The sequence below is a fragment of the Delphinapterus leucas genome, chromosome 12, assembly GCF_059928025.1.
Source record: "Delphinapterus leucas isolate spDelLeu-1000000601 "Yukka" chromosome 12, BTC_Dleu_Yukka2, whole genome shotgun sequence".
Classification (NCBI taxonomy): Eukaryota; Metazoa; Chordata; class Mammalia; order Artiodactyla; family Monodontidae; genus Delphinapterus; species Delphinapterus leucas.
The window spans coordinates 50,808,828-50,835,568 of NC_143140.1; the positions used below are offsets into that span (position 1 = coordinate 50,808,828).

The window sequence follows — 26,741 nt, forward strand, 5'->3', positions numbered from 1 at the left end:
ATTCCTGCTTTGGACCAGAAAGACATTCATTTAAGGTTACAGCCTGATTAAAAAAAAAAAAAGAAGAAGAAAGAAAAGAAAAATAATTGGGGAACTTTATCCACACCCTCAACACCTTTGCTGTCGCCTTCCTGGAGTTTGAACTGGAGACCCTGGTGTGTGGCAGTGACGGGGAAAACACCCGTCCATTCTACTGGGAACCTCCAACACATCTTCTTTTTTATTCTTCAGGTTATTATAAATCAAAGGTTTTAAAGGAATTGATTTCATTTTGGTTTTGGTTGATTGAAATGAATTCAAGCTATCAGATAACAGAAAGAACAGGAATGAAAATATGGTCTCCTATACCATCACAAGTCTGGAAACCTTACTGTTTCAAAGTCGTTTCTTAATACAAAGTTGTCATAAACAATTCACAGGGAGAAGTGAACCCATACTTCTTACAATAAAGAATATGCTAACGAATGAGCTCCTCATACAGTGAAGTGTCATGTCATCCTGGAATTGGGGAATAGGTACCAGACTCTTCCTGGAGACCCTTTGCGTAATACTGAAAGGCAGAAGCCTTGTACAGACAGCAAACAACTTGGATTTTCAGAGTTTTCTGGACATCCTTGCCTGCTGTAAATATTTTACCCCATTGATAGAACAGAAATATATCTGTACATCCATCTGCATCCAGTGTGCATGCTCTCTCTCACAGGATAACTCTGTCCTGATTGTATATGATCTGACGAAGCATGGGGGTGATCACATTTTAAATCTTTCTGCTTAAAATGTTCATTACATCTTATCAATTATAGACTAAATATAGCTGGAGCCCAGTTTTGAGGACAACAGAAGAGGAAAATATTATTTACTTCTTGATTAACAAATATGCCAACTTTTTGAGCTTGAAACCTCTTTTGCCAATTATTTTGCTCGTCCGTAAGCATGTCCCGGAATAATAGTTAAAAGCTGAAATACATCCCATTCCTTGGATGCTTGCTTTGCCGTTTTTTACTAGAAACAAGATCTCTTTTGTAGTCCTCAAGAGTATCCACACAACCCACTTCCATTGGCTTAATAGCTTTAGTTTGAAAGCATCTGGGTGGAGGCTCAACAGCTGAACCACAAAGGCCAGAAAACGTCTATTGAACACGAGGCACGGAAGACTAAATGCCATTGCCTATGCCATTACCCAAACTCCTAAGTTGCCTTCTTCTGACTCCTCAAGCACAATAAAGGTAACCCCACAAAGCCTGGAGCCTTTCACAGGGTACTGCACAGTCCTGCCCCAGTCCAAGCTCTGAGGAATACCACAAACCCCAGAGAATACTCACGTACGTGGAAACTTTTCCCATAGAATTGTGGTGGTGGTATGTGGTCGTGTGAGTCCCTTTATGACTCATTTAATGGCTGGGTTTGTTTACCATTTTCTTTCTTTTAAGGGCCTCAGTGGCTACAAAAGATTGCTGTGAGGATAGTTTGCTGGGTTTTGGTTTTGCTTTTGAACCCGTGCCCTAGTCCTTTGAGAAATGCTGCTACCAAAAGGAAGGAAAAACTATGCTGCTGAAAGGGATGCCCCAGTAGAGAATGCAAGAAGTCTAACCTGTTATCCTACCTCTCTGCCCTGCAGGGGAAACCTTCCCAATAGTAAACATGTCATGGAGACTAAATTCTTTATTTAATCTTAGTTCCTTCCAAGAACAGCAAAGGTGGGTGGGGGAAGCTTGCGGACTGGAGCTGCTTCAGCACACCCACATCCACCCCTGCCTCTCATGATACAGCCACGTGGCCTCGGGGAACAATAAATGCCAAGGTGTGTCAGGCCAGCCAGCTGACTGTGAGCTGTGCTTGTAACACTGATGGCTCCTTGTTCTCATGCTGAAGATATGCACCTCCTGGAACCTCTTCTCTCTGGGTCAGATGTGTACGATGTGATTTACGTTTTGGAATGTGGGAGAGTCGTGCACTTACAAGCGTTCTGATCCGGGAATCAGGTTTCTATAATGCACACGATCCATATTGCCTTTTGTCGTAACCTTAATACTTTTTTTTTCATTTTCCTTTTGAAATTATTTTAAAGCAATTCATTTTCTAACAAGCCCTAATCCCAAAATGTCTGCATGGAGGATAACTGCTACAGTTACCAAAATGTCCCGGAGCCTAAATCACAAGCTCCTTTTGCCTGTGGTCTGGGAGCGCTTGGCCTTGGCACCCAGGGAAAGCTATTGTGCGATTAACAGCGAGGCAGGGAAACATCCTCTTCGTGTCCACTCTCTTGGCAGTCACCTGCTGCGGTGGGCATGTGTGAGATTCCAAGCTTCTTTAATAGCTATGACAGGTTTCATAGAGACATCACTAATATATTTGGTGGAACTATTTATATCTTCTACTTCTTAATAAGACTGTGTTTATATTCATTGAAGCTTAATTCTCACACAGATGTAAGGAATAAGCTTCATGTTTCTGGGAGTCAGAAAAACCTAGCTAGCTTAGTTTTAAGCCCTCCCTCTATCGCTAACCCACCAGCTGACTTTGGTGACTTAGTTTTTTTTTTGGAACTGAGTTTTTCTTTTTTTTTGGCTGTGTTGGGTCTTCGTTGCTGCGCACGGGCTTTCTCTAGTTGGGGCAAGCGGGGGCTACTCTTTGCTGCGGTGCACGGGCTTCTCATTGCACTGGCTTCTCTTGTTGCAGAGCATGGGCTCTAGGCACGCGGGCTTCAGTAGTTGCGGCACGCAGGCTCAGTAGTTGTGGCTCGTGGGCTCTAGAGCGCAGGCTCAGTAATTGTGGCACACGGGCTTAGTTGCTTTGCAGCATGTGGGATCTTCCCAGACCAGGGCTCAAACCCATGTGCCCTGCATTGGCAGGCGGATTCTTAACCACTGCACCACCAGGGAAGCCTTTTGGGGCCTTGGCTTGGGAAACCTTGGTTGGATCAAGAAAAGTCTAATGGTTTTGGACTGGGTTGTATTTTGTTTTTCTGTAGCATCTCTCAGAGTCTTTCATATGCTAATGAGTATCATAACCTCTAAGTGTGCATAGTGTATTCCAAGCTGGCAGAGCTATCGAATATTTTTTCCCCAAAAAACTATCCCCATATCCTGGACTCTATTACAAGTTTTCTACAGAATATATTTTTAAAAGTTCTAGATCTGAAAGTGTCCTTCCTGCTCTAAAGTTCTATGTATCTATACAGGCAATACAGAATGACACACATTTAATGGATATATAAAAAGAAGTCATTATTGACCCTGTTGTATCAATCAAGGCTTTATGTTGCAGATAAAAGTATTCACTATAGCTAGTTTAAGCAGAAAGAGATTTAAGTAATCATTAGCTTATACCATCTATGGGAGGACCAAAGAACCAAGGAATGTTACCAAGGAAAACACAGGACAAAGTTGCCCAGAAAAAATGCTCAACTACATTTTTGCTGGTCGTTCTAGCAAAAAAACCCCAAAAAACCCTTTTCTGCTACTTCTCACTCCTTGGCACACGTGGCACTAGGAAACAGAAACAGAAACTCTCCTTTTTTAAAAGCAGCATCAATGCCACTGTGCTTGCTGAACGGTACAATCTCCCTACCTCACCTTGGTTACTTCTATCTATAAATGGCACATTGTGGTAGGCAGAATTCTGAAACGGGCCCCAAGATTCTTGCTCCTGAGGTACATGCACTGTACAAGACCCTCTTGAGTACGAGCAGGACTTGTAAATACAATGGAATAGCACTTCCACGATTGTGTTCTATTATATGGCAAAAAGGGATTTTGCAAATGTAATTAAGGTCTCCAGTCAGCTGACTGTGAATTAATCAAAAGCGGGTGTTACCCTGAGTGGGCCTGACCTAATTAAGTGAGCCCTTAAAAGAAGTCAGAAGTTCAAAGCCAGAGACATTTTCCTATTGGCCTTGAAGAGCAAACTGCCATGTTGTGGAGAGGGCCACAGAGCAAAGAGTGCAAGAAACTTCTAGGAGCCGGGAACGACCCCATTGATGGTCAGCAAGATAACAAGGACCTCAGTCCCACAACTATAGGTAACTGAATTCTGCCAACAACCAGTGGGCTTGGAAGAGAACTCTGAAAGTGAAGCCCTGGCTAACATTTTGATTTCAGCCTTGTGAAACCCTGAGCAGAGGCTCCAGCTACCCCATGCCCATACTTCTGATCTGTAGAAACTAGACGCCAATATATGTTATTCTAAGCCACTAAATTTGTATGATTTGTTACACAGCGATAAAAAATTAATACTTGCATTTGCATGACTGAGGCCAGGTTGCTCACCAAAGTTTGAGGAATATTATTTTTAGCTTTCCACCTGTAAAATTCAGTAAGGGAAAGTCAAAAGTGGCTGATGTTGGTATCAAATGAATCGATCTCTAACTCAGCCACTCTGTTCTCCAAAACATCTCTCATAGGTCATACAACTTTAAAAAGTCCCTTAGTTTTTTAACTTTAAGCTGGCAAAGATCAACCTATCATATGTGTATTCAAGAAAAAATAATTAACATTTTTGCCAACAAGTCCCCTATAGGAACCAATTGTCTCAACTCACATGCAGATATTCCTGTGGATTCCTCTATCAAAAAAAAAAAAAACAAGAGTTTCTTCATAGAATAGTCAATTCTTTTAGGAGATCAATGGTATTCCAGGAAAGGTCTGTAAGTAGAATTGTTTACATAGAGATTTTTTTCATACCTTTATAATATGTAATATATTTATAAGGACATATATTGATAATATATGTCAAAGGCCTGGCCTCTGAGTCTCACCAACAGTGAGTATGTCGATGATAGTGGTTTTTTTCATTAAGAATCAAACAAACCGTCAACAAAAGAGAGCTAATAAGAGAAAGGATTTTTTAAAAAATTTGTCCAGAAGAGAAGTGTTAGGGCAAGTTTTATTTATTTGATATTGTACTGCTACTTCTCCCTGACACTGTGAGAGGATGAGGACCCCATGAGGCTCCTGGGAAGTCAGAGAATTTTCTGATAAAGCTGAATTTGTTTTCCATCCCTATACATGTGCCCATTTATGTAACCAATGTCTAGCTTACTATCTTCCCAACATTAAAGTGGTTCAGTTTCTATTTGTTACGCCAAGTAAATTTTAACCATCTGCTTTACCTTATTAATACTCCCTGTCTCAGCTTCCTCTCACTTCAAAACCACCCTTGGTGACATAGGGCAAACAATGAGAATGACAAGAAACTGTAATCTTTGAAAACAAAACAGAAAGCCACACTTGCTTTCCCCCATGTCGTAATTTCCCAGACATGTTCCTCTTGGCCAATGTTAAGCCAGGCATTTTCTCTCTTGGAGGCTGAGCAACTTCTTACAAAACCACACTCTGTGGGTTTTCCCAGGTGCCTGTTACTTCCTGAGCAGCACATAATAACAGCCCCTTAATTTTTTACAGTGCTGAAAGTTTGCAAAGTGCCTTCATAGAGGCCTGTCTCAACCAACTTGATCCTCACGACAACTCAATAGGAGTCAGGGCAAGTATCATGATTGCCAGTTTTTAAGTAACAGAAACTTCCATTTCTAGAGTTACGTGACTCGCCTAAAAACTATGGTAAACTGTGATGCTGAGATTAGAACCCATGTCTTTTGTATGCAAAGCAGGCAATCTTTCCCCAGGACTCTTGTCCTCCAATGGATGGAAATAAATAGTTGACAGGCAGTGGCTTCCTACTATTCTCTCGTCTTGCCCATCCAAACCCTCTGCCACACTTGTAAAATGCACAGGTGACCATGGCTAACACAATCAAGTACAAGTTCCCAAGCATAAATCTGGATCCTGCCTACCTCATAAGCCTTCCCTTTATCCTCCAGGAACGCCATGTTTCTTATAGTCTGTTCTTCATACTTTCTTGCCTTTGCCTAGACTTGCCTCCACCTGCCTTTTCTGTCTAAGTTGTATTTGTCCTTGGAGACTCTGCTCAGACTTCACCCAGGCTGGTCAAGTTAGTTCTCTTCTGTGTTCAATCTATTCCTCTATTTATCACATTATTAAAATGTATGCTAATTTGTGCATCACCTTCTCTAGGGTATGAGTCCTTTGAGGTGTCTTATTTATCTCGTGTCCTCTGTATTTAACACAGTGCTGGGAATTTCACCCCTGAAATGTTTGTGGACAATTAGGATTTTTTTTTTAAGGAATGATTTTATTGGCTAGGAAGTAAAAACCAACAAAAGTGAGCCCCTGGAGGTGTAGCTTCCCTATCTAAGCTTGCTCTGTGGGTACTGAGAGTCTAGGAATGGAAGGAATCGCCATGAGTTTGGCCGGAGATGGGAGTGGAGAGTAGAAGGAATAATGCCAATAACCTTTAGAAAGCTCTGCTGAGGATCCTGAGGTTTAAGGTGCCACCTTTGGATACTTCAGTGGCTGTGGAGGTACCCCTTTCAACTCTCCCTTCCAGAGGACCTGCTGCAGGGAACATAGCTGACGGACAGCCTCAAATTGTCACTTGTGGATCCAGTGCAGCATTCAAGTTAGATCACACTTCCCACCGGCTGCCCCCAGACAATGACAGAGCACAGTGGCGGCAGTAGGCCCAGGCCACTTCAGCCTGACACAGGATTCCTTTAATGGGACACTCGAGCTCAGAGAGCTCAGGGCTCCTCACTAGCCAGGCTGAGGCTTTCTCAGAACTACACTGTGGTCCGAGGCTCCTTCCAACCCAATCCTCCCTTCCCACTCTCCTTTCACAGACCTGCATCAAGGACTCAAGGCTCTTCTTGGCCTATTCGTGCTCCCTCCCTTTTTTCCTTCACCATGTTTCCCCCCCAAATCTCTTGCTCATCTAATCAACCTTGACACCTGCTTTTCAGAAGACCCAAACTGAGAGGTACTTAAAGATTTAGGTCAAAAAGTCGAATTTTAAAAATGCTACTCTAAATCTGTGGACCATGCCCCATATTGAACTATGCCCTAACTTAGTCGAAAGCTATGCAGTAGTTTAGAATCAGAGCGTAAAATACCACAAGACAGGACAAACGGATTCTGCTTCTGCGTATCTGAGGGACACACTGGCAAAACGGAAGGTGAAATTAACCCAGGTTGGCTTGTAACTGAGGATGTCAGGATACTGTTGACTCCTGTGACGACAGGAGTGTGGCCAAGTCATCGAGGGACCGGGGGTTGAAGGCATGGACCAGGCCTCCAAAAGTCACAGAGTATAAAAAGCACAGCTATCTCCTTCACTATCCATCTGAGAGAGCCCCAGAGAAGAGGAGATTGCAAGAACTGACTTTTGTATCAACTCCCGCAATGGGGTGGCATTTCAATCTCTATTTGTTTTTAGTTTGTGCTGGGCATTTTAAATCATTTTATACTTTTGTTGTGATGTGGATACTCACGACCAGAAAGTTATATGAAAATCAAGTCGATTTTGACCTGGAAGCACTTTATTGTAGGGGGAAGTCATTCAGATGCCAAACAGCAAGTAGTTAACCCTTAAAAAACTCCTTCAAATAAGAAGACCCCAAGCACTGTGAGAGCACAGCCTCTAGTCCCTTAAAAATACAGCACCCCATCACCCAAATCCACTATGCTGGGTTTCAGTTCTCTCACAAGATCTTGCTACAATTAAACTAAACCATCAGCCTGTCCTGGATCACATGGGCGAGTCCAAGAAGTAAGAGCAGTTCTATACATCAATTCTTCAATAACTCAGTCTGATTGGTTTTCTTACCCTCTTTATCTTTCTCAGCCTAATATTAATATGATCTATAGATTTTGCCTCTCTTCAAAATAAGGTAAAGAAAAAAAACAAAGGTGACTGAACTTTGCCAACACATGCAAAGAAAAACAAGATTTATGTCATCCACGATGAAATCCTAGGTGACTGGAGCTCTTCTGGATTAGTGCAGTGTCTCTTAACTTTACTGAACTCATTGAAAGCCATAAAAAATGTAAATTATGACCCTTCCCACACCTACCTTAGAGTTTTTTACACAACTTCCTGGGAAGAGTTGTCCCACAACCTCTGAGAAGCCTGGATGCCAACATTTTCCAGGATACTTTTTTTTTCTATTGTTTAATATTATAGAAATAGAGCCTTTCTTTTTATTTTACAAATTTAAAATTATATAATGATACTGAGTATGTTTTTTCAAACCACAATATCCTAAGATTCTGAGGTGTTCTACTCCATCCCTGAATATTGGGATCGGTTTCCCCAACATCAGTTGAGAATTATTGGTCTGGTCTGACACCCTTATTCTGCAGATGAGAAAAACTGAGAACATAAATGATATGCCCAAGTTTGCAAAATTAATAAACACTGAAATTTAATAATATATCATCTTACCTTAATAAATTTGAAAAGTATAGCCCAATATTTTTGAGAGGTAGTGAACATAATAATCAAAAAATAATTCCTTCCCTCAAATGGTAAAATATGATGTTATGTTTCCGCTGGTATAATTGCGTTCTATTCAGTTTCTATGACCCCTCTTCTATACAGCCTCTCACGGTGGACACAGTAAGCAGCAGAACACAATTCCTTCCCTCAAGGGACTCACAGTCTAGTGGGTATAAAAGACAAGTAAATAGATGACTTCAATCTATGAAGTAGGTTTAGTGATCAGAGGACAGATTTTAAAGGTCAGGAAAGCTTCCTGGAGCAACCTTCCGGCCACTACAAGATGGCTGCTGAGGACAGGGCCTGTAACTATTTCATCTTACTAACCGTACAACACCTACTAGTATATCTGGTTTATTAGCCCCTAACAAATGCTGCTTGCACTTCTGCACAACAGTTTTCTAACACAATTCTATAGCCAAATACTTTTTAGAACTTGGCAAACAACTGTATCATTAAACACATCGCTATTCTTTTTTTTTTTAATTTTCTTTAAACTTGATTTAAATTTACTAAACGATACGATACAAAAACTAAAAATTAAAAAAATCCCACTTTTGGGACTTCCCTGGTGGCACAGTGGTTAAGAATCCACCTGCCAACACAGGGGACACGGGTTCGAGCCCTGGTCTGGGAAGATCCCACGTGCCGCGGAGCAACTAAGCGTGTGCACCACAACTACTGAGCCTGCGCTCTAGAGCCCGCAAGCCACAACTACTGAGCCCACGTGCCACAACTACTGAAGCCCGTGCGCTGAGAGCCTGTGCTCCGAAACAAGAGAAGCCACCACAATGAGAAGCCCAGGCACCACAACGAAGAGTAGCCCCCGCTCGCCGCAACTAGAGAAAGCCCACACACAGTAACAAAGACCCAACGCAGCCAATAAATAAATAAATAAATTTCTTATTTAAAAAATCCCACTTTTATGTCTTTCTATTCAAAAGAGAATTTTTTTTCCTTCACCACCTCCTCTGTTTCACTTATGAGAATTTGGATCCTTGAATAACTTGTATAAATGAAAACAGAAACAGAATCCTATTTGTGTGAATCTTACAATTAAAAAAATTATAAAAATAAACTCACTAATTTAAAATATTCAGGTCAGATGGATGGCCTGGATTATGTTACTCATAAAATGGGGCAAGACTCAAAAGGTTTTAGGGACATGCTGTTACAAGGTCTATAATTTGGTCACCCTCCACTGCCTATTTGCCTCCAACTTTCTTTCCTCCTCCCTTTCCCACTGGCTTCAGTGCTGGCCTGGGCAAGCAGGGTGACCACACGGCCTTTTCCTCAGAACACAAGAACTGTGCCACCCACAGTCCAATGGCTGGAGGCCAGGGCACTGCCAGCAACAGAGACATGAGTCAGGCTGTGGCGTGTAAGAATTCCTGCTAGAGGTTCTTTCCTGACCGTTCACTTGGAATTGCCGTCATTGACAGCACGACGGCAAGAAATATGTGATATAAAAGAGTTATTTGTACGAGGTGGATGGACCTAGAGTCTTTCATACAGAGTGAAGTAAGTCAGAAAGAGAAAAACAAATACCGTATGCTCACACATATATACGGAATCTAAAAAAAAATGGTTCTGAAGAACCTAGTGGCAGGACAGGAATAAAGATGCAGACGTAGAGAATGGACTTGAGGACACCGGGAGGGGGAAGGGTAAGCTGGGATGAAGTGAGAGAGTGGCATGGACATATATACACTACCAAATGTAAAATAGATAGCTAGTGGGAAACAGCCACATGGCACAGGGAGATCAGCTCGGTGCTTTGTGACCACCTAGAGGGGTGGGATAGGGAGGGTGGATGGGAGATACAAGAGGGAAGGGATATGGGGATATATGTATGTGTATAGCTGATTCACTTTGTTATACAGCAGAAACTAACACACCATTGTAAAGCAATTATACTCCAAAAAAGATGTTAAAAAAAAAAAAAAGAAATATGTGATATGGCAAGTCAGAAAACTTGAGTTCCAGTCCTGTTTCTTTCTAGATGTGTGACAATTAACATTTCTCCTCATCTGTTCTGTCTACATCACAATTATTATAAGAATCAGAATGAGACAATACAAATTAATAGTTTAATTTCTATTAGTGAGGAAAGAGTGTATTTGGTCTCATATGTATTTGGTCAGAGTGCAAATTATAAGACTTTGTGGAGGACAGCTTGGCAGTAATTATCAGACTTAAAAATGCCCAGAACTTTGTCCTGGATTTTCCTCTTCTGGAAATTTAGCCTCGGGAAATAATTAAGAAAGCACAGAAAGGTGTATGTAAATGGATATTTACCAGTGTGTTGATTGTAATAACAAAATGTTAGAAACAATCAACTATCCAATAACAGAAACTGATTAAATAAATTAGACTATACTGACATAATAAAGTACTATACAGCTGTTAAAAACAATGTTGTAAAAATAAAAAATATAGCTACTAGTATATAATGGTGTGTAAAATGTAACTATTAAGTGTACAAGCAAGTAAAAATTTTATGTATATGATCTACACACATCCACATGGGTGGGAGGATGGTATGAAACTAAACTCAAAGTGTCCAAAGAGTTTAACTCGGAGTAACAGATTTTATTTTTCTTCCATTTATGTGTCTGTGTTTTCTAATTTTTCTATAATGCGCATGTATTTCTATTATAATAAGGAAAAACAACTATGTTTAGAAAGCAAAATAAAGCATATGAAAACATGTTGTGGCACTTGTTTTACAAATGTAAGCTATTATTATGTTCTGGTAGATTCTATAGACTCTACCCTTACGGTATATCCAGGGATCAGAACACTATATATACATATGAAAGTTAAAATGGCCTAGCCTTTGTCATCTCAATGATTTATCTGTCACTGTAAATTTATAATTGAAAAAGCTTCTCCTTTTCCCATGGCAAGAAACTGCTAAGCATTTAAAATACTGAAATACTTTGTAAATTTTCACTAAAATGAACATTCCTTTTAGTAAATATAATTGAGGTTAATGAAGAAAATGACAATCTCCAGGCAGAAGGTGATGGTAATGCTGTAAAAAGGGAAGAAAAACTGATCCATTTGTCTTTGTATAACAAGTTTGACAGCCTTTGCCCAGTAAATATACAGCACATAACGTTCTAAAATAGTTACCTCATTTGCAAATAGGAAACTCCAGTTCCACTGCTAGTTCCGGCAAAAACTTTCTGCAGAAACTCAGACATGTATAACTTGTATGTGCTTGAATTAATTTGTCTATGAAATGAACATCATATTGGCAAAGCCTTTAAATGAAGCTTAGCTTTTGAATATAAAAAAATTATAAACCTCCTAAAAATGAAGTAGGAGGAGAATTTGGAAAAGGAAGAGAAGAAAGTTTTGATGGTTCATTACAGAAAATTTCATAGCCACTTCTCGATGAGATGCTACAAAATTTCTTTAATGAGCCAATTCCAGTGCTTAACTTGAAAAAAATACTCTGCTGCTGCTGCTGAAATTTGAATTATTGGTTTTCATCTCTGACATAAACACCACTATTTTTTTAAATGGGCCAAGTCTTTTAAAATTTTAGCTAACTTTAAATAGTACCTTTACTAAATAATACATAAATTTTTATTGAATTATAATTGACATACATTATTATATTAGTTTCAGGTGTATAACATAGAGATTCAATATTTTTATACATTATGAAATGGTCACCACAATAAGTCTAGTTAGCATGTGTCACCATACAAAGTCATTACAATATTATTGATGATATTCCTTATGATGTGCATTACATCCCCATGAATTATTTTTATAAATGAAGCTTGTACCTCTTAACCCCGTTCACCTACTTCACCTGTCCCTCCACCCACCTCCCCTCTGGCAACCATCAGGTTCTTCTCTGTATCTATGAGTCTGTTTCTGTTTTATTTTGTTTTTTTTAGATTCCACATATAAGTGCAATCATGTGGTATTACTTCACTAATATATTACCCTCTAGGTCCATCCATGTTGTTGCAAATGGTAAGATTTCATTCTTTTATGGTTGAGTAATATTCCATCATATTCCATCAGAGAGAGAGAGAGAGAGAGAGAGAGAGAGAGAGAGAGAGAGAGAGAGAGATCACATCTTCTTTATCCATTCATCTATCATTGGACACTTAGGTTGCCTCCATATCTTGGCTGTTATAAATAATGCTTCAATGAACATGCGGGTGGATATATCTTTCGAATTAGTGCTTTTCATTTTGTTTTCATTTTCTTTGGATAAATAATCAGAAGTGGAAATGCTGGATCATATAGTTTTTAATTTTTAATTTTGGGGGAAACCTCTATACTGTTTTCCACAGTGAGTGCACCAATTTACATTTCCACCAACAATGCACACAGGTTCCCTTTTCTCCACATTCTCACCAACTCTATTTTTGGTCTTTGGAAAGAGCCATTCTAACAGGTGTGAGGTAATATCTCACTGTAGTTTTGATTTATACTTCCCTGGTTATTAGTAATGCTGAGCATCTTTTCATGTAACTATTGGTCATCTGTATGGTTTCCTTGGAAAAATGTCTGTTCAGGTCCTCTGCCTTCTTTTTTAATCAGATTTTTTTGTTTTGTTATTGAGTTGTAGGAGTTCTTCATATATTTTGGATATCAAACCCTTATCAGATATTCTAATGTGCAACTACCCAAATTATACAGTGTTCATTTTTCAAAATAAGTCAAATACTGAATTATATTTTACTGAATTATAAACTCATATAAATATATTGGAACACAACTAATAAAAAGAAATCTATGTCTCCACCCAATATATCACGTTTGGCTACTTTTCAAATGAAACAGTTATGTAGAATTGGCTATAAGACATTCTATAATAAATGTATCAGGTCTGAGTCTACTGAAAGAGCAGTAAATTACCCACTTTTAGAAGGTATATTAATATTTCAAACACTAGTGCAATATTTCTCAATTTTTCCCAGTTCCCAGCAGATATCATGAATTTACAAGGGATAATGGTTGGCACTCACATTTCTTTCCTTTTTCCGTATTCTTTTTAGTCTATTATCTGTATTTTCATATTCTTAATCAAGTAAGAATTTATACCTGCCATGTCCAATTCATTCTGAAAGGTGCTACAGAAAATACAACATAATTAAGCCATCAAAAAAAATACTATAGACTACGGTATGGCCCTGCAATCCCACTCCTGGGCATATATCCAGAGAAAAACATGGTCCAAAAGGATACATCCACCCCAATGTTCACTGCAGCACTATTTACAATAGCCAAGACATGGAAGCAACCTAAATGTCCATCAACAGAAGAATGGATAAAGAAGATGTGGTACATATATACAATGGAATATTACTCAGCCATTAAAAAGAATAAAATAATGCAATTTGCAGCAACATGGATGGACCTAGAGAATGTCACGTTGAATGAAGTCAGAGAAAGAGAAACATAGTATGATATGCTTATATGTGGAATCTAAAAAGAAATGATACAAATGAACTTATTCACAAAACAGAAACAGGCTCACAGATTTAGAGAAGGAACTTATGGTTACGGGGGCAGAGAGGGTGGAGGGAAGGGATAGTTAGGGAGTTTGGAACTGACATCTACACACTGTTATATTTAAAATGGATAACCAACAAGGACCTACTATATAGCACAGGGAACTCTGCTCAATGTTATGTGGCAGCCTGGATGAGAGGGAAGTGTAGGGGAGAATGGATACATGTATATGTATGGCTGAGTCGCTTTGCTGTGCACCTGAAACTATCACAACATTGTTAATCGGCTATACTCCAAAATCAAATAAAAAGTTAAAAAAATTAGTACACAGTATAAGGGTAAGACATAGACACAAAAATCTCTTGAATCAAGTAAACATAGAGGAATGCCATATAATGTTAAAGACAATATAAATAACTCACATTCAAAAGGAAGTTGAGTGCTCCAGTGCCCAAATTAGATTAGAATTGCATGTGAAAGGTACATTTCCTGGAAGATAATAGGTGCTCAATAAATGTTAGGGAATTTTGTTTTCCCCTTGCTTTCCCTCTTCTGAAAGTTTTGTGAATAAAGGGAGAGCTAAGTATTAAAAGATGGGTAAGATTTGAATAGGCAAAAAGGAATGGAATAGGCATTAATACAGGATATTGTTATGACAAAAGGTACAGAGGCAGGGTGACATATTCTGATTTAATAAACTGTTCCCTCCAGTTGGAAGAGAGGTGTTGGTAATGGAGGAATGGGATATACGTGTGGGAGTCCCATGACCTTTGGTATTTGGGCTTGGAAGTAGCCATCTATATATTTCTACTATCAACTGAATATCTATCAAATGCATATTGAATCTAGAATAAGTGCTGGAAGTTTATCAGGACATTCAGTCCTCTGCTACTCTTTCCTTGCCCAACAGCCCTCTCCAATCTTAATTTCCATAATTATCCTGCATAGATTTCATGGTTTGAACATTCTGATTTCTCTCTTACCAGTACTCTAGATTCCCCTACCCCCTTGTCTTTCCATAGCATCTGCTTGGCAAAACCCCACCTCTAGGTGAACTCAACTGTTTACTTTTTTTTTTTAACATCTTTATTGGAGTATAATTGTTTTACAATGGTGTGTTAGTTTCTGCTGTATAACAAAGTGAATCAGCTATACATACACATATATCCCCATGTCTCCTCCCTCTTGTATCTCCCTCCCACCCTCCCTATCCCACCCCTCTCGGTGGTCACAAAGCACCGAGCTGATCTCCCTGTGCTATGCGGCTGCTTCCCACTAGCTATCTATTTTACATTTGGTAGTGTATATATGTCCATGCCACTCTCTCACTTCGTCCCAGCTTACCCTTCCCCCTCCCTCTGTCTTCAAGTCCATTCTCTACATCTGTGTCTTTATTCCTGTTCTGCCCCTAGGTTCTTCAGAACTTTTTGTTGTTGTTGTTAGATTCCATATATATGTGTTAGCATACTGTATTTATTTTTCCCTTTTTGACTTACTTCACTCTGTATGACAGACTCTAGGTCCATCCACCTCACTACAAATAACTCAGTTTCATTTCTTTTTATGGCTGAGTAATATTCCATTGTATATATGTGCCACATCTTCTTTATCCATTCATCTGTCAATGGACACTTAGGTTGCTTCCATTTCCTGGCTATTGTAAATAGTGCTGCAATGAACATTGTGGTACGTGAATCTTTTTGAATTATGGTTTGCTCAGGGTATATGCCCACTAGTGGGATTTCTGGGTCATATGGTAGTTCTATTTTTAGTTTTTTAAGGAACCTCCATACTGTTCTCCACAGTGGCTGTGGAAAACAATCAATCAACTGTTTACTTTTTCCATGAAACTTCACAGGCTTGGTTCAGTGTTGCATGGTGCAGGTGAGAAGTAGCAACTGGGCAATTTGCAATCGTAAATCTGTGATCGTCACTCTCTGCTGGGCTCTCCAAGCTGGCTGTCAGGGAACCTACCAGGATTCCTTAGCCATGATCATTTCCCATGCTGCTTTAATCTCACTTCCCTCCCCTCAAATCTCTGATAGCTACACTTTACCTTGCACTTCCATCCCATAACCTTTCCCCGTACTCCACGGAGAAAGAGAAGTCATCATAAGGGAGCTTCTCAACTTCTATCTAACCTATCAAATCTACCCTTGTTTTCACCTCTCCGTTTCTCTTCTACTAGGAAAAATAGCACTATCCATCATTGCATATAAAGCTAAACCCTCGACAAGTACGATGAAATCCATCCTAGTGTTCTCTGGGACGCTGACCTGTAATTAACCTCTCTCGTTTATTAAACCTTCTCATCAGTATTTAAACAGGCTCAAGTCTTATGGTGGTAAAGGGGGAAATCTTCTTCTTTCCAAGACCTCTTTAATCCAATGCCCTATTGCATTTCTACTCTTCGCAGTCAAACTTCCTGAAAAACTTGACAGTACTCACTTTGTTCCCTCTCTTCCCACTTCCCCCTTAATTCACTGCAATCTAGTTTTCTCTGCCATGAATTGCTCTACCAGAATAGCTCTCACCAAGATCACCAAAGTCTACGTATGAATAAATTCAGTGTACATTTTCAGTTGTTTTATCACTTGCCTTTCTTCAGCACTTGACACCATAGATTACTTTTTAAAAATAGTCTTCCTGTGGCTTCTATGGCTCTTCACTCTAGTGATTTAGTATAGACCTTTCTGATTCCTCCTTTGCAGTCTCCTTTACAAGTTTCTCTTCTTATCCCTATTCCTTAGAGAGTAAACATCAGCCTTTTTCACTATGCACATTTTCTCTGGGCTATCTTATTTACTCCCAAGATTCTAAAGTCCCCCTAAATCTTTCATCTCAATCTCTTCTATGAACTTCAGACCTATATCTCCAACTACTTCCTGGATGTCTCCAAATGGATATCCATGAGAAACCCAAATGCAACATAGGCCCCAAACTGAAGTCATTCCCCTCATCCCCCAAGTGGCTTCCCTCTGCAGGTTTCCTGTCTCAGTAAAGGCTGTCATCACCCAGCTAGACACTCAAACCTGAACTCAAGTTCAAGTCTCTCTCCATCTCTCTCTCTCTCTCTCTCTCACACACGCACACACTCACTCACACTCAGTCTACCACAAGTTGTACAGAATCTGATGCTGATTACCACAACCATCCTATCACCCAGTTCACTTTATCTTTTCAACCATTTCAGTGACCGCAACTGTTCAAAATCACGTAATCTTTATGGATCATTAGTGTAACTAAAACGATCACCTGTGGGGAGGTTTAAAGTTCTGGTTCTTTTTATAGAAGATCGGGAAAAAAATCTAGTAAAGGTTTCTCAGTTTCTTCCTCTCACCTTTTTAATGATAGTGTTGGTAAGATGATACCCCCAATTTTCTCACAATTTTTTGCAGATACACATCATTAATGTTTGATCATGCTGACAAAACTGGGAGAAACACGTTTTCTTTCTGCAAACACAATATTTCTACAGCCTGGGGAAATACAGGTTATTGCTGCTTGGCTGGCTGGCTGCATCAACTAGATATCTCTAACAGGCTGAACCAAAACAACCGAATCAATGTTCCAAGTATCTGCTGGAATTAAGAGCAATAGTGAGAATGCCACAAGGAAACCTGGCTACTTCCCTGTTAGCTACAAATCAACAACAGATCACCTGTGTGAGGCAAACTTCACAAGTGGTATCAAGCTTGTTTTTCATGGTCATACCTACCTCTTCCTCAGTCTCTGCAGAAAGAGGTCCACACGCGGACTTGAAGTTAAAAGCCATCTTTCCTCTTGGTTAACATGCCTTTGTGGATGATATCAATTATTTCCTACATTCAGGAAAGACAGTAAAGACAAAAATTAGTAAGACACCATGGTATAGATGCACAACTACATCTATACCTCGTAATGGGTGAGAAACACCCATTACATAGATAGGAACTCCTGTTTGAGACATAAGTTCATATATTTTAATAGTTTTGAGTACAATTTACATTAGGAAATGGCACCAGCTTAGCCAAAAACCCAAGTGTAATCCTCAATTTTTCTCTTTCCTCCACCTTCCACCTCAGCAAGACTTGACAGCTCACCTCCAAGCTAAGCTCTAAATCTATCCAATTCTTCCCCTCCCCCTAGCTGCACCCATAATTCAAGCCACCACCCTTTCTCACTGGGTCCACTACAACAGCCCCTGACGGTCTGTGTCCACTTTGACTTCCACTAGAATCTCTTTTCCATACAATCATCAAGTTGATCTTTCTAAAATGTAATTCAGATCATATCATTCCTGTGCATAAAAGCTTTCAGAGAATTTTCTTTGCCCATAGAGAAAAATACACACCTGACATCCTAAGAGGCCTTCTGTGAGCTGGCCCCTACCTAACCCGAGCTCCCTCTCTGATCTCACCTACTACTCTCCCCATCTCTCTGTGACCCAGCCACGCTTTCCTGTTCCTGAGACGTACCACTTGCTGTTCCCTCTGACTGGGACCCTTTGTTTCCAGATGCTTCATGGCTGTCTCCTTGTCTTCAGCTCTCAGACTCGCTATCACAGGGGCCTCCTCTGGCCACCCCATCTAAATTAACCACCTTCACTATCCATCACATCAAATGTTTCATTGTCTTTATAATACATTCAAAGGTGTGAAACAATCTTGTTCATTTATTCTTTTTGTTTGTTTTCCCATTAGAATGTAATTTCATAAGTGCAGAAACTTTTCTTATATTTCTCATGTTGAATTCCCAGTGGCTAGAACAGGGATTGGCAAACTTTTTCTGTAAAGGACCAGACAGTAAGTGTTTTAGACTTTGTAGGACATGCAGTCTTTGTTGCAACTACCCCAGCTCTGGTTTGTTAGCATAAAAGCAGCTGTAGACCGTAGCTAATGGGAATGTGTCTGTGTTCCATTAAAACTTTATTTCTGAACACTGAAATCTGAATTTCATATAATTTTAACGTTCCACAAAATGTTATTCTTCTTTTGATTTTTTAAATTATTTAAAAACGTGAAAAAAAAAAAAAACAAAAAAACGTGAGGGACTTCCCTGGCGGTCCAGGGGTTAAGACTCCATGCTCCCAATGCAGGGTGCATGGGTTCAATCCCTGGCTGGGGAACTGAGATCCCACATGCCACCACGGCTTGGCCTAAAACTATTTAAAACAAACAAACAACAACAACAACAAAATGTGGAAACGATTCTTAGCTCATGGGCTGTGCAAAAACAGGCAGCTGGCCAGATTTGGCCTGCAGGCCACAGTTTGACCGTCCCTGATCTGGAATGGCTGTTGTTACACATAGGAGGCTTGCAAAAAATATTAACTGTTTAATGAATAAATGAACAAGGAAATGCATTTTCCTTGTAAACATTAATAGACTTGCCATGGGCCAGGAGTTAATATGATAACCCATTCTACTGCTTCAACCCTCAAGATGGATTTTTCTCTGCTTGGTTGTTTTGATATTTGTTTACGGGAATCAGAATCAGCATACGATGTGAAGTTCTTATAAGAACAGCTTGGACCTTTTGATTACTTGGGGTATAAAAGACCAACTAAATTGGGTTGGGATCTGTATTCAAGATCAAAACTTACACATTTCACTTCAAAAAGCTTAAACCCTATGATGGAAAAAAAAGGCATTGCTCTTAATATATATACGATGAGTGAAATAAGAGTCATGAGTGAAATAAGAAAACCCTCAAAGATAATTTTAGAAAGATTATTTTTACCTGTTCCTTTAACTCCCTACTTTATATCTTGGGGAAGGTTTCCTAAAGAAAGTAATATTTGAGGAGTTTTAAATTATGGCTTGGACATGGGTCACGTTTACTCTCATTAGGATTGTTTTCTTGTCTATGACCATGTTTCTTGAAATGCTTCCCTTTTAATTATACCCACTCAGCCCAAAAGTTCAAATAAATAAAAGAGATTATACTTCTGTTTCTAAGTTAAGATTAGAACAAACATTAAGTTGAAACAATAAAAGGGAAATAACAATAAAGGTAAAAATCTTTAAGAAGTTAAAATGACAAATAAAGGATTAATGTTAAGATATTAATCATTCTCAAAAAATGATTTCCCCAATAAATCAGATTAAATCCCTCATCAGACGGAAAACACATACTGTCTTAAGGAAAGGTTTCAACAGCTTCAACAGCTCCTGGCAGCAGAAACTGGGCAGGAACGTTTGGAATGACAGCATGAGTCTGCACAAGCGATCAACTGATAGCTCTAAAGAATATTGAGGTTCTGTTGGAAGTAACGGTTAAACTGGGGACTGTAACTTACTTTAGAGTAGCCCATTACTGTCTGCTTCTAAATTGTCACGTATAAAAGTGAATCACAAAGTGGAGAAATTTTGAGAGATTTCTTGGGCTGTCTCTAAGATGTATTTCATAAGTCTCAATCTCACTCTGATTAATAAAGAAAGTGCACAATGTGGGGTGGAGTGCTTATTCTTCTGGAAACTCCAACAGACTATACTAACATTTATAGCCTTTATAAGGAAAGAAGAAGGAAGGAAGAAAGGAAGGGCAGATGGGAAGGTGGGTGGAAATGTCCTTTTCTTTGCAATCACTTTCAATCTGGAAAGTGATATGAAGCTTTCTCAATCAACAGTCCTCATCTGGGTGTACTTTTCTAAGCTCATGCTTGAACTACTGAGAGCATCCTCAAGGTTTGCTCACCTTTCATTGAGACTGGAACGTGAGGTATCTGTATGAAAGCCAAGTTCTGAGTAAACCTGAGACGATTTACAGTTTCAGGTGGGAATCAGGTGCTATTCAAGACTAAACTAACCAACTAAACTTGGCAATTTTGCCTGGACTAAACATTTAATGTTACACAAATTATGAGGCATATCAGGAGTGGGGGGAGCTCCATTGCTAGAAAGTGAATTCAACAAGCACACAGTTTAGCTTTGTATACTTCCCACCTGGAACCCAGCCCCATGGCTAACACATAATGGATACTCAATAAATGTCTGTGTGCCATGTGGAAATATACCTAACTATAAGGTTGGTACTTTCAGGCTTCTAGAGTTAAAAGCTGACAGTCCCACCTGAATAGCCAAAGTAATCTTGAGAAAGGAACAAAGCTGGAAGCATCACACGCCCTGATTTCAAACTATATTACAAAGCTACAGTAATCAAACCAGCATGGTACTTGCATAAAAACAAACACATAGATCAGTGGAACAGAATAGAGAGCCCAGAAATAAACCCACGCATATATGGTCAATTAATTTATGACAAAGGAGCCAAGAATATACAATGGGGAAAGGACAGTGTCTTCAATAAATGGTGTTGGGAAAACTGGACAGCTACATGCAAAAGAATGAAACTAGACCACTATCTTACACCATACACAAAAATTTACTCAAATGGATTAAAGATTTGTATGTAAGACCTGAAACCATAAAACTCTTAGAAGAAAACTTAGATGGTGAGCTCCTTGACATCAGTCTTGGCAATGGTTTTTTGGATTTGACACCAAAAGCAAAGGTAACAAAATCAAAAATAAACAAGTTGGACTACATCAAACTAAAAATCTTCTGCACACTAAAAGAAACCATCAACAAAATGAAAAGGCAACCTACTGAATGGGGGAAAGTATTTCCAGATCATATCTCTGGTAAGGGGATTAATATCCAAAATATATAAAGAACTCATACACACTAATATGTATAAAATAGATAACTAATAAGAACTTGCTGTATAAAAAATAAAATTTAAATATTCAAAATAAACTAATTTTTAAAAAAATACTCATACAAGTTAATAGCAAAGAAACAAATAATCAGATTAAAAAATGGGCAGAGGATCTGAATAGTCATTTTTTCCAATGAAGACATACAGATGGGCAATAGTCACATGAAAAGATCATCAACATTACTAATCACCAGGGAAATGTAAATCAAAATCTTAATGAGATATTACCTCACTATTTGGCTATTATCAAAAAGACAAGAAATAACCAAGAGTTGATAAGGATGTGGAGAAAAGAGAACCCATGTGCATTATTGCTGGGAATGTAAACTGGTGCAACCACTACAGAAAACAGTATAGAGGTTCCTCAAAATTTTTAAAATAGAAATATCATATGATCCAGCAACTCCACTTCTGGGTACTTATCTGAAGAAAATGAAAAACACTAATTCAAAAAGATATATTGCCCCCCACACCCTGCCATGTTCTTTGCAGCATTGTTTACAATAGCCAAGATATGGAAATAACCTACATATTCCTTAATGTATGAATGGATAAAGAAGATGTGGCATATATATAAAATGGAATATTATTTGGCCATAAAAAAGAATGAAATCTTGCAATTTTCAGCAACATGGATGGACCTCGAGGGCATTATGTTAAGTGAAATAAGTCAGACAGAGAAAGACAAATACCACATGATCTCTCTTATGTGTGAAATCTAAAAAATAAAATAAAAACCAAGCTCATAGATACAGAGAACAGATTGGTGGTTGCAAGAGGCTGGGGGTAGGTGGTGGAAAAAAATGGGTGAATTGGTTTGTTTGGTTTTAGTTTAAATAAGTTGAATAATTTAAAATAATAACATAAAATAAAAATAAAGACCTATCTACAAAAATTTAATTAATTAAATTTTAAAGGTCATGGGGGTGTAATGTACAGCATGGTGACTACAGTTAATAATGCTATAATGCATATTTAAAGTTGCTAAGAGAATAAATCTTAAAAGCTTCCATCACAAGAAAAAAAGTTCTGTACATATGTATGGTGATGGATGTTAACTAGACTTACTATGAAGATCACTTCGTGATATGTATTATACAAATATCAAATCATTATGTTGTACACCTGGAACTAATACAATGTTGTGTATCAATTATATCTCAATTTAAAAAAAATTGACAATCTCTTCTTCAACCCATCCTCATCCAAATGTATCCATTAGGTGATATTTTACTCATATTAGGAGAAACTGCATGTATGAAACTCTGCATTGTGTATGCGTGTGTGTGTTTAGGTATGTGTTTCCTTCACTGCACAACTGTTATTGCTAGACACAAACTGAGGGAGACAGAGCTAGCTGAGAGTTTCTGAGATTAAGACTAAAAGGCCTATAATGGTGGACACAGGAAGCAGGCTTGGCCTTACTAAAATTAAGTATCTCTCTCCCAACAGAGGTGTGTGCCTGTCAGTTCAAGATGTTATGAGACAGTAGAGAAAATTATTGTGCTTTCACTGCCTGATGTTCCAAAAAAAAGGAAGACCTGATAAAACTGAAGCTATCTCTATATCAACTACTTGTAGCCATTAGCTCACTAGTGGAAGCATAGAAGGTAATGAAGATGATGTAAAGGTCTGAAACAAGAAAGGAAGTTCGAGTGGAGGTTAAGAACTTCTTTGAGTCCTTGCAGAGAATGGTTATCAGGGATTTGCAGAGGGAACACTTCCTTGATAAGAAAGTGCTTAAGAGCAATCCTAGTCAATAAGAATCTGTTTTCCTAAGACTAGAAGTTGACATTTTGATTGCAGTGTAATTAAAATTATCTATAACACTTTGCAAATTGAATACAGAAAAACACTAAACAAAAAACTAAGTGATTTGGAGAGAGAAGGAAGGAAACAGGGAAAAACAGACCAGAGAAAGTAGAGCTCTTCAACCCCTTAATTTACAAATGAGGAAATTGAGTCTAAGTTTAAATGACACAGAAGTTTACTCAGCAAATTAGTCTCTGGGGATCAGACTGGCTGCTAATGAAAGGAAATTCCAACCAAGGTGATATGAGGTCTAGCAGAGGTATTTTGAGCAGGCAGAAAGTCCAATGTCCTTCATTTATTTATTTTTCATAAATTTATTTTTTTTATTTTTGGCTGCATTGGGTCTTCGTTGCTGTGCGCGGGCTTTCTCTAGTTGCGGCAAGTGGGGGCTACTCTTTGTTGCTGTGCACGGGCTTCTCATTGTGCTGGCTTCTCTTGTTGCAGAGCACGGGCTCTAGGCGCGTGGGCTTCAGTAGTTGTGGCTCACAAGATCTAGAGCGCAGGCTCAGTAGTTGTGGCACAAGGGCTTAGTTGCTCCACGGCATCTGGGATCCTCCCAGAACAGGGCTCAAACCCATGTCCCCTGCATTGGCAGGCAGATTCTTAACCACTGCACCACCAGAGAAGTCCCAGTCCAATGTCTTTCAAAGCAAACCCTATTTATATACAGAGTGAAGTAGTTTTGAGAGATACACACTATGTAAATATATCTTAAAATTCTAAAGCCAACCTTAAATGCCATTATGAACACAACATAGAGGGATAGCCCCACTCAAGGCATTCTTTAGGTTTACTCAGGTTATTTGTGCCACGTAAACAAACTGCCTTGGCAAAAATTAGGCAATTATCTGAAAAATAGACATATTATTTGTACAGTTCAAAAGGAAGTTGACCCAAACTACACAAATATAGTAATTACCTCCATTTTCCACTTCGCAGCCATGTATTATTTTAAAATCCCTGGAATGGTATGTGCTATTACTTTGATGACTTCACACACACACACACACACACACTCACACACACACACACAAAGACACAGTGAAGAAAAATCTGTCTCCACCAGAGGAAGGAAAGAGAAATGCCTGTTTCCATAGTTAACCTATGAAGGAAGTCTCCATTTCCATTAGGACCTTCTTGTTTGCTGTTTCCCAGAATGACCAGCTTCCAAAGTACTATTTACTGACACAAGTCAAGATGCTCCTCCCAATAAAATGAAGGTAAATTTAAAGTTTGAAGTGGGCACAAGGGGAGGGAGGTAGAGAAGGAGAGGTGTTCCGCTGTTGAGGTTATTGTAATTATGGTGGTGAGCTGAAACACCTTCCTGTGTGTGATTATCAGCTCAAGTGTGGCTTGTTTTGAGAAGTAATTAAGATACTACTTACTTAGGCTCAGTGAAGTTTGTGTGACTCTCTTGGTCCTTTGAGTAAATAGATCTTTCTCTCTGTCTTCTCCAAATGAAAAAACAATTGCACTTATACAATTTATCTTGTCTCCCAACAAAGTCTTTGAATCTAATTCCTTGTCTAAAATGTGGTGAACTAACTACAAGGAAGGAAAAAAACTTCACACTGACTGAACTTAGTTTGGGCTGTGTTGGGCTGCACCCTGTACTGGCCCAGCTTCAAGACCAAAGTTAGAGCCCAGAGTCAGCGACGGAGACATCAATGGTTTTTAGGCGGTGGGCGAGCTTACACGTCTGAAGCAAGGTCCCCGAGCAACACCCCACCATGCGCGGCTGACGATGGGCAGGACGTGACTGCAGTCTTCACTCCGGGAGGGAGGGGGGAGGTTACCATTTATAGGGGGAACTGACGTCAGGTTGGCTCATGGGTTACCAGGGAAACTAGCAGGGGGCAGGCCCCTCACCGCCCCTTTGAAAAGCTATCAGGTGGAGATGTTCTATCTAAATGTTAGAACAATCACCAGCTGGGTTGGGGGCAAGTATATAGGAAGGTCAGTCATGTGAGTAGAGGGTAGGTGAAGCAGGCGCTGGTCCAGCGAGGGATGTACAGAGAGCAAGAGAACAGACATCTTGGGTGGCCTGATCATACAGACTGTTACATTTTTGCTTAATCTAACTAGATCTCTTAAGCAGGGGGAATGCTATGACTCTTTGATATTTAATTTAAACTGATTTCTCTAAAGAATTTCTGAGTCTTTTTCCCAACTCAGCCATGCTTATACACACCAATTGTCAACTTACTAAGGTCACAAATGCCTCTCCAGGAAAGGGATACACTCTCCATTCCCATGTGGGGGATGGAGAGTATCAGAATCTCCAAGAGGAAATCTGTAATTATTATTAGCAGTAACCATTGTGTTGAGTATCTCCTCTGTGTAGATTTCCAGGGTAAATATGTAAGAACTTAAAGAGATACACAACTATAAAATGTGTCCTATTCCTCAATTTAATTGGGAAACAAGGCTTGTGCACAAAAAAAGATAAAAGCAGAAATAACACAATGCAAGGGGGCCAAACTCAAAGAAAGCACTACAGGCCATAAAATTTACAGGTGTTTACTAAGCAAAACATGAGAAGTTCCCAAGGGCTAAAGAGGTGACTGTTTCCTTATTTACCTTGATTCAGGGAAGCCCTAAGTAAGGTTTCTCAAAACTCTTTTAAACATGTGTTCCAGCTTCTACAGCATTTAATTCCCATCACTTAAGTGACTCAACTGATTCAGAGAAGCTGGGGTCAAGAGGGGAGGAGTGAATTTCAAAGTAGGGTAAATATAGGAAGCAGTTTCCCTTTGTTTATGAGTGACATCTCAAACGTACAGGATTATTTTTCGAAGGGTTTCTCTTCAGTCTGCCTTGGGCAAAAAGGCAGCTGGCTTGATGTTGCTTCTTTTCTCCCACTGTCATTTTCAGCATATGCTGTAGATGGATCCTCTCTAAGAATGTGTGAAAGTCACACCAGCTGGGGCCCCGCTAGGAACTAATAGATGAGTATCTGTCGTCCAGCAGGTCCCAAGTATGGCCAGACTCTGGAGAGTGAAAGAAAGTTTCCTTAAAGGAAAGCATGTGGGGCTTCCCTGGTGGTGCAGTGGTTGAGAGTCCGCCTGCCGATGCAGGGGACACGGGTTCGTGCCCCAGTCCAGGAAGATCCCACATGCCGCGGAGCGGCTGGGCCCGTGAGCCATGGCCGCTAGGCCTGCGCATCCGGAGCCTGTGCTCCGCAACGGGAGAGGCCCACGTACCGCCAAAAAAAAAAAAAAGCATGTGAAAACACCCCAAACCAACAAGCACTTGATGGGGCACTCAGAAACATTTCCTAAACTTTCCTCACCCAAGTCGTATCTACAATACATGAGACAATGGGTCTATATGAAAAATTAAAAGAACTATGTTTCAATCATCTAGTGTTTACAGATATCTGGATGACT

The 26,741-nt window shown here is 39.5% G+C and overlaps 1 long non-coding RNA gene across 1 annotated transcript in view; it reads right to left on the minus strand.

The window, feature by feature from the left end:
* Positions 1-26,741, minus strand: part of LOC149747883 (uncharacterized) — a 904,363-nt gene that overhangs the window by 718,617 nt on the left and 159,005 nt on the right. The window contains exon 7 of the long non-coding RNA XR_016395104.1: positions 17,558-17,660. This is a non-coding gene — a long non-coding RNA (uncharacterized LOC149747883). The remainder of the gene's footprint in view (positions 1-17,557; positions 17,661-26,741) is intronic.